Consider the following 9,245-nt stretch of genomic DNA (forward strand, 5'->3'; position numbering starts at 1 on the left):
TGCCGTACAATGAACACACAGCCCCCCTCCATTGGCCCTGATGGCCCAATTCATAGCATAACTATGAATTGGGCACCCCCAGCTGGAAGCCGCACACAGGAGACACACCAAGGGGGTGGTGCAGGGTCTTCTGTCTCACGGAAGCTCCCACCACCCCGGGAGACAGAATTGCCGTACAATGAACACACAGCCCCCCTCCATTGGCCCTGATGGATTATGGATGCGACTCCCAGGTCCCCTTGTGTAATGAATAAATTCAATATGGAACCGCACTAGTCTTTACAATCTAAACAAAAATGTAGAAATAACATAGAAAAACCAATATATGTGCAGTTGGAAAAAATATAGTTTTAAACTGCTAATGATTGGCGGTGCTCCCAGGAATTTTGTAGACTGGACTACAATTGAAAAGGAGAGACAAGACAAAAAACCCTTGTTTGGGAGCACTCGTTTGTAATAATTTGTATGATGTAAATGGAGTAAATGATAAGTAAAATAAAACTTAACCTTTAATTGTTTCTTGAATAAAAGGAAGGTAAATGTGAGATAATTTTGAGACTCGTGTCTAATGTTAGCAAAAGGAACTTGTTTAACCTTTTTAGCAAATGAGGTACAAGTTGCTAGGGGAAGGTGAAAATGTCAGAAGCAATATATTAGATGAATATCAGTATGTTCTGATAGAATAAATGTATCCAGAACAGTCACTGTACATGCCTTAGAGTAAAGGTTTCAAATAGAAGCGTGATATGGTAGCAAGGTTGAGTATACTGGAATGAATCTGTTGAGAAAGACAGAAAAAAAGGGGGGGGGGCCCACTGCACCTGGTATTCTCATGGGGTTTCCCATCCTGATACTGACCAGGCCATACCTGCTTAGCTTCCGAGATCGGACAAGATCGGGCGCATTCAGGGTAGTATGGCCGTGGGCCCGTTGTAAGGGATGTGGGAAAAGAGATGAAGGAAAGAAAACACTCCTATTGTCCGTAATGTACACAAATCAACCATATGTGGTCCGGGAGTGTTTTTCCAGAAACAGACATAGAGGTATAGCCAGCTTTGGAGAATTAAAAGGGGCCCACCACACCTGGTATTCTCAGGAGGTTATCCTTCCTAGTACTGACCAGGCCACACCTGCTTAGCTTCCGAGATTGGACAAGATCGGGCGTATTCAGGGTAGTATGGCCGTGGACCAGTATGAGGAAAAATTGTGAGTGGAAAGGGAGAGTGTACTGCTTTCTGTACTCCACACTCAACCAAAGCCACTGATGGTCTCAAATTGGTATTTCCAGACAAAGTAAGTCAAGATAATTCGGAGTGTCTGGAATTGATAGAGGTATATTGTGGTAGGTGGATTTAGGCAGATAGTGAACTCTCATAAAATGTTGAAAGGATAGTGTGTGGTGTGTGTGTGTGTATGTCTTGATAATTGATCTGAGAAAAAAATGATAATAATAGTCCCTTATAAATAAAAAATATATCAAGTGTGGAGCAGAGCTAGAAAAATAACTCAAATTAAATGACAATTCACACAATAATTGCTGGTCCCTTGAGGGAAAGCCAGATAAACAGTCATATGCTGGAAAGGAGCTCAAAGCTGGCTCCCAAATGGTGCTCTTAGCCTTGTATTCTGAATAGAAAAGGTTAAATACCAGGCGTCAAATGTTCTGCAATCAAAGTCAAAGTTGCTGCTAAGGAGCTCAAAACTGGCTCACATATGGTACTGTTACCCTTATATTTAAAGTATGAACAATTAGTACCAGATGTCAGTTGTTCTATGAAAAATACCAGAAGTTAGAGAAAGTGCTACCATAAATACACATGTGTGTTAAAATCACAACAAAACAGGAAATGTCATAATAAATGCACTTGTGTGTATAAATCACGGTTAGATATCTGTATCTAATAAATAAACCTTGGAGGCATAGGCGGGTGTTAGGACAGAGTTAGGCAGATTTTAACTGAAAATAGAACGCTGTTATAAAACAGAGAATGTAGTGATAGATTTTGTATCTGTTATTACTGCTAGTATATATATGGACAAAAACCAGTGTGCAGTCGGTATTAGGTAATAGTTTAGACATTAGTGATTACCGCTGCACATTTAAACCCTGGTGGTCTAGTGTTAGTTACCGCAGCCGCAAGGTATGCGGCGAACGTTGTCCGTGTCTCCTCTGTACATGGTCCCGCTGCAGTGATGTGCGCGGCCGCCCGCTTCCGGAATGGGCGTGTCCGCGATGACGTCACTGAGGACGTACACTCGACGTACGTTTCACCTGATTGGGCTTGGTCACGAGAGCCTCTCTCTACTGCTCTCCTGTGGCCAGTACTTAAAGGTTGGAATGACCAATGAATTAATTTATTAGTTTTGACTGACTGATAGTTGGACCTATCAGATTTCGAGTAGGGTATCCTGTGGAATCCATTTTGGAAAAGGGAAAAGGGAAGGGAAAGGGGAAGGGATGAGGATTGGAAGGAGGGAAGTGAACGTGATGGAGCTGAGTGAAAGTGAAAAAGATGGAAATGATGAGTGTATGTAAGAATAAAATCGGGAAAAATGAGAGGTGAAAAATGAAGCTAGAATGTGAGAATGTGATGAAAAGAATGTATATGTAAATAAACGTGATAATAGTAATGAAAATTAATGATTGAAAAGAAAAGAAAATGAAATAAAATAAAAATAATAATATAAAAAATAATAAATAAAAATAAAAATAAAAATAAATAATAATGATAAATATAAAATTAAAAATAATGATAAAAATAAAAATAAAAATAAATAAAAATGAAAATAAAAATAATAAATAATAAAAATAAAAATAAATATAAATAAAAATAAATATAAATATAAAAATAAAAATAAATATAAATAAATAAATAATAATAAATTAAAATTAAAATTAAAATAAAAATAAAAATAAAAATAAATATAAATAAAATAAAAATAAAAAGAAAGAGAAATATAAAAATAAAATTAAAATAAAATAAATATAAAAATAAAAATAAAAATAAAAATTATATAGAATATATAAATAAATAGGATTAAAAAGATTTGGAAAAAAGGTTGATTATTGTGAAAATAATTGTTATAGATGGAAAAAGATGATGAGAGTGAATATAATTGAATATGAATGTGATAGAAAGTGTTGAGATGAATGGGAGTGGGTGAGGGAGTGCAGAACAGAAGTGGATGAGAGTTGAACTGGGTAAAGAGGGTTGTGGCTAGGATGTGGGGATTAGAGTGGGAAAACAAAGGGGTGGTGTGGCGTGTGGAAGGAGTGGAGGATGATATGATGGATGTGAGTGTGTGGATGGGAGAGTCTGTGAATATTGTGTTTGGTGTGGTCTGCAGGGGGAATGTGGGGTGTGAGGGGAAAAGGTGAGTGGAGATGACAGGGTCGGGCAGGCCATGGAGGAATTGTGGCAAGTATGGGAACGGTTGGGGTTGTGGGCTGAGGAAAAGGGGTGAGAGAAGAGAGTGCATTAAGGGCAGTGAGGAATGAGATGGACAGAGGAGGGGGGGGGGAAAGGAAGAAGAGAGAGAGGGGGGGAGAGGGATGAATAAATGGAGAAAGAAAACAAGGAGAAAGAGAGGGAAAGAAAGAGGACGGGTGATTTTGAATTGCAATGGGGGGTTGTGACAAGGGAAGGAGGAAAGAGGACAGAGGAAAAAAGTGAGGATGGATAGTGAAAAGAAAAGGAGGGAAAGGGGAGAGAAGAATGAAGGGAAGAAGGAAAGGAAGAGGGAAAAGAAGAGTGAGGAGGAGAAGGAAAGGAAGAGGGAAAGGGGAGGTGAAAAGAGGAGGAAAGGAGAAGGTGAGGGTTGGGTGATGGTGTGGGGGAGGGACAAGATTGGAGTGGGAAGGGAGCAGAATGGATGAATGTTAAAGTTATGTGGGCAGAAAGATGCTGTAATTGATGTATTCATTTAGACCTTTGGGCATTAGTGTGTCCAGCTTGAAAATCCATTCGGATTCCTTTTTCTGGAGTGCCATGTGATAATCTCCACCTCTTAATCCCATTTTTACATGTTCCAGACCTGAAAAATGAAGATCTTCTGTTCGACTGTCATGGAAACGTAAGAAATGTCTGGCGACTGTGGTGAGCTTCTTGAAGTGGGCTAAGTCTGATTTGGCATTTCTCACCGTACTAATATGTTCAAGTGCCCTGACTTTGAACATACGAGAGGTCATGCCCACGTACCTTAAGTTACAGGTACAAGAGATGCAATAGATCACATTCTCTGTCCTACAGTTGAAAAAATCATGCACTGTGATCTGCTGGTTGAATCTGTCCATGATTGTCGTAAGGTTAGAGATGTGTGGGCACAATTTACATTTACCGCAAGGGTAGCTACCTTTGAGAGGTCTTGGCTTTGAGGGCTGTGAAAAGTGGCTTCTTACCAGTTTATCTTTTAAATTGGGTGCCCTTCTCCAGCTCATGTTGATGTTCTGGCCAATGTGGTCCGATATGTCCTCATCCATTTTCAAAACGTGCCAATGGGTTTGCAGGATGTTTCTTGCATCTTTCCAATTCTTACAGAAGTCACCGATGAAGCGTAGGGTGTTTTTATCTTCCTTAGTTTTTGCAGTGGGAAATACCAGAGACTCCCGTTCTACTTTCTGTACTTCGGATTTGGCCCTTTTGATAAGCCTATTGCTGTATCCTCGTTCTTTCAATCTTGCAGCCAAATCGATGCTTTTAGTTTGAAAGGTGGAGTCTTCAGTGCAATTCCTTTTTAATCTAAGGAATTCTCCTTTGGGAATATTTTTAATAGTTGATGGAAAATGGCTACTGGTTGAATGAAGCAAGCTGTTGGTTGAAGTCTCTTTCCGGAAGATTTCAGTGGCTACTGTGTTGGTCTCATCTCGATATATCCTGAGATCAAGAAATGGAATGGAAAATTGACTGCTGGTATATGTAAATTTCATATTGATCTGATTAGTATTGAGAGAAAGGATGTATTGGTCCAGTTCATTTTGGGTGCCATCCCAGATCATGAAGATATCGTCGATGTAACGTATCCAAATCAGAATGTGGTTAGTGTATTCCTCTTGATCATCGTTGAACACCATTTCCCGTTCCCACCAGCCCAAAAAGAGGTTCGCATATGTGGGGGCACATGCTGCCCCCATAGCGGTTCCCCTGGTCTGTACATAGAAACGATTGTTGAAAAGAAAGTAGTTGTGATTCAACACAAAATGGAGTAATTCCAAAAGGAAATCCTGAAAATCACCAGTGTCACCCATGGACAGAAAATATTTGACAGCGTTAATGCCCAAATCGTGTTCAATGGATGTATATAGAGATTCAACATCTAATCCAACCATTATATGGGAGTCTTCCAAGTGTATTGACCAAGCCCAATCAGGTGAAACGTACGTCGAGTGTACGTCCTCAGTGACGTCATCGCGGACACGCCCATTCCGGAAGCGGGCGGCCGCGCACATCACTGCAGCGGGACCATGTACAGAGGAGACACGGACAACGTTCGCCGCATACCTTGCGGCTGCGGTAACTAACACTAGACCACCAGGGTTTAAATGTGCAGCGGTAATCACTAATGTCTAAACTATTACCTAATACCGACTGCACACTGGTTTTTGTCCATATATATACTAGCAGTAATAACAGATACAAAATCTATCACTACATTCTCTGTTTTATAACAGCGTTCTATTTTCAGTTAAAATCTGCCTAACTCTGTCCTAACACCCGCCTATGCCTCCAAGGTTTATTTATTAGATACAGATATCTAACCGTGATTTATACACACAAGTGCATTTATTATGACATTTCCTGTTTTGTTGTGATTTTAACACATGTGTATTTATGGTAGCACTTTCTCTAACTTCTGGTATTTTTCATAGAACAACTGACATCTGGTACTAATTGTTCATACTTTAAATATAAGGGTAACAGTACCATATGTGAGCCAGTTTTGAGCTCCTTAGCAGCAACTTTGACTTTGATTGCAGAACATTTGACACCTGGTATTTAACCTTTTCTATTCAGAATACAAGGCTAAGAGCACCATTTGGGAGCCAGCTTTGAGCTCCTTTCCAGCATATGACTGTTTATCTGGCTTTCCCTCAAGGGACCAGCAATTATTGTGTGAATTGTCATTTAATTTGAGTTATTTTCTAGCTCTGCTCCACACTTGATATATTCTTTATTTATAAGGGACTATTATTATCATTTTTTTCTCAGATCAATTATCAAGACATACACACACACACACCACACACTATCCTTTCAACATTTTATGAGAGTTCACTATCTGCCTAAATCCACCTACCACAATATACCTCTATCAATTCCAGACACTCCGAATTATCTTGACTTACTTTGTCTGGAAATACCAATTTGAGACCATCAGTGGCTTTGGTTGAGTGTGGAGTACAGAAAGCAGTACACTCTCCCTTTCCACTCACAATTTTTCCTCATACTGGCCCACGGCCATACTACCCTGAATACGCCCGATCTTGTCCAATCTCAGAAGCTAAGCAGGTGTGGCCTGGTCAGTACTAGGAAGGATAACCTCCTGAGAATACCAGGTGCGGTGGGCCCCTTTTAATTCTCCAAAGCTGGCTATACCTCTATGTCTGTTTCTGGAAAAACACTCCCGGACCACATATGGTTGATTTGTGTACATTACGGACAATAGGAGTGTTTTCTTTCCTTCATCTCTTTTCCCACATCCCTTACAACGGGCCCACGGCCATACTACCCTGAATGCGCCCGATCTTGTCCGATCTCGGAAGCTAAGCAGGTATGGCCTGGTCAGTATCAGGATGGGAAACCCCCTGAGAATACCAGGTGCAGTGCCCCCCCCCCCTTTTTTTTCTGTCTTTCTCAACAGATTCATTCCAGTATACTCAACCTTGCTACCATATCACGCTTCTATTTGAAACCTTTACTCTAAGGCATGTACAGTGACTGTTCTGGATACATTTATTCTATCAGAACATACTGATATTCATCTAATATATTGCTTCTGACATTTTCACCTTCCCCTAGCAACTTGTACCTCATTTGCTAAAAAGGTTAAACAAGTTCCTTTTGCTAACATTAGACACGAGTCTCAAAATTATCTCACATTTACCTTCCTTTTATTCAAGAAACAATTAAAGGTTAAGTTTTATTTTACTTATCATTTACTCCATTTACATCATACAAATTATTACAAACGAGTGCTCCCAAACAAGGGTTTTTTGTCTTGTCTCTCCTTTTCAATTGTACCCCTTGTGTAATGAGGAAGGTCTCCAGTATGGCATTCACTTCCAGGTGAAGAATCAGATGAGCCTGGAATGCTGGATGTCTCTCCTTTGTCCATTCCCTGTCTATCTCCTGGCTGCAGTCCTATCTCTGCTGCTGTGTACAAAGAATGGACAAAATATCGCGCTCAAGCGCTCACATATGGACACTTCCCTTAATTTCTTAAATGAGATGCGTCTCGAAATTCTCTCTTTTCGGATTCCTCACAGGATCTCCTCATACATGTAAAAGATAAAACAGATATACACCGAGATCCTCGTGTATTACTTCCAAACGATTCTGATAATCCCTCTTCCTTTTTGTGTTATTAGACCAAAAAAGGGGAAGGTATGTCATCTATCGGGGAAATCCCCCTTCCCATGAACTTACACAACTATGCAGTGAGAAAGCACATAATCTCATAAATGATGACGTATCGTTCTACATGAATATTCAATGGTATATCAATTTAAATGGGGGAAACTCCCCCTTCCCATACACTTACACAAATGTGGGAAACAAGAGGCATGCACAACTGTAATTCCCTGTGAAGGAAGCTCCGTCACCAAGTGATGAAAAATATCGGGGTTGCCCCCTGCGTATGGCACTCACAATAAAAATGGTTTGTCACAAGCATGTAGGGTGGGTCTTTCCTATCCACTCGTAGTCTCCAACCTTGCGCTTTTTCTCTCAAGGAAAACCAGAGAAAAGGTTGGGATAAAAGACTTTTTAATAAAACAAAACAAGAATAAAAACAATGGTAATCATACCCGGAAGGGTCAAGGAAGATAGATGGTTTAACAGAAAAAACGGGGCCCCGTTAATCTGGTCTCCTCCTAGGTCCTCCACGGGTAGATATTTCCAGTGTAGATCTCTCCACCAACGCGTTTCGGCCCGTTCTAGGGTCTTTGTCAAGGTATCTCTGCTGCTCTCTGACTGTCACTAACTCCCTCCCTACTGCTCTCTGACTGTCTCTCTCTGCTGCTCTCTTGCCATCTCTGCTTCTCTGTCTGCTGTGTTCTGACAGTTTCTGCCTCTCTGCTACTTTCTTGCTTCACTGTCTCTACTTCTGTCTTGTTACCTCTGCTGCTCTCTTGCTATCTTTGCTGTGCTATCTATATCTCTGCTACTCTCTCACTATCTCTGCTGCTCTCTGACTGTCTCTCTCTGGCTGTCTCTATTGCTGTCTGACTATCATGGTCTCTACTGCTCTCTTGCTGTCTCTGCTACTCTTTTGCTCTCTTGTTGGTAGTACTTTATAATCATAACCCACCCTATCCCTCCAGCGTCTAAAACATACTCTCCTCCAGGCCCCAGGGACATACACTACCCACCCTACAACCATGACCCCAGAGGCAGACCCAGAAATCCACCTCAGAGATGGTTGCTCAGCAGGTACACAACAAATATGTCAATAAGGCTAGCAGCAATGTGGGGAGCAATGTGTTGTTTTTATTTATTTTCTGTGGGGGACAATGTGTATGTGTTTCTTTCTCTCGGGGCCAGTGTATTTCTTTTCTTGTGCAAAGTTTTTCATCTGTGCATGTGCACCAGTGGTGTTCATACAAAGTTGCAGCACAGATCTAGGCGCACATACCAATAAGTGTATTAGAAATGTGTTAAGTGTTCCTGTGTGGTTACAGGGGTTGGCTAACCAGATGCATATATAACATAATATGCAGAGCTGGTTTAAGGCTTCGGGGGGCCTGGGGCACTTTTAACAGGAGGCCCTAAAGTCTTCCCCACTAACCTAACCAATTAGCTTGCATATATATATATATATATATATATATATACATACAGGAACTAGAGGGGGGACCTTAAAGAATAGGGGGGGACCTTAAAGAATAGTTGTCCACTAAAAATACAATTATTCTTTAAGGTCCCTGCGCCCTCTAGTTCTTGTATTTTGTTGTTTGTTTGGCTCCCGCTAGCAGGGGTTCTATTGTGGGGATGTAGTTATGTAACCGGCGGCAACAATACCGTCACCTG

The 9,245-nt window shown here is 40.8% G+C and overlaps 4 pseudogenes; 2 read left to right on the forward strand and 2 right to left on the reverse strand.

The window, feature by feature from the left end:
• Nucleotides 1-809: 809 nt before the first annotated feature.
• LOC135054314 (5S ribosomal RNA) lies at nucleotides 810-927 on the reverse strand (annotated as a pseudogene).
• Nucleotides 928-1,071: 144 nt separating this feature from the next.
• Nucleotides 1,072-1,189, reverse strand: LOC135052189 (5S ribosomal RNA; annotated as a pseudogene).
• Nucleotides 1,190-6,447: 5,258 nt separating this feature from the next.
• Nucleotides 6,448-6,565, forward strand: LOC135052285 (5S ribosomal RNA; annotated as a pseudogene).
• A 144-nt stretch (nucleotides 6,566-6,709) lies between these two features.
• LOC135052155 (5S ribosomal RNA) lies at nucleotides 6,710-6,827 on the forward strand (annotated as a pseudogene).
• The last annotated feature ends 2,418 nt before the right edge of the window (nucleotides 6,828-9,245 follow it).

The sequence above is a fragment of the Pseudophryne corroboree genome, chromosome 2 (genome assembly GCF_028390025.1).
Source record: "Pseudophryne corroboree isolate aPseCor3 chromosome 2, aPseCor3.hap2, whole genome shotgun sequence".
In the NCBI taxonomy this organism is placed as follows: domain Eukaryota; kingdom Metazoa; phylum Chordata; class Amphibia; order Anura; family Myobatrachidae; genus Pseudophryne; species Pseudophryne corroboree.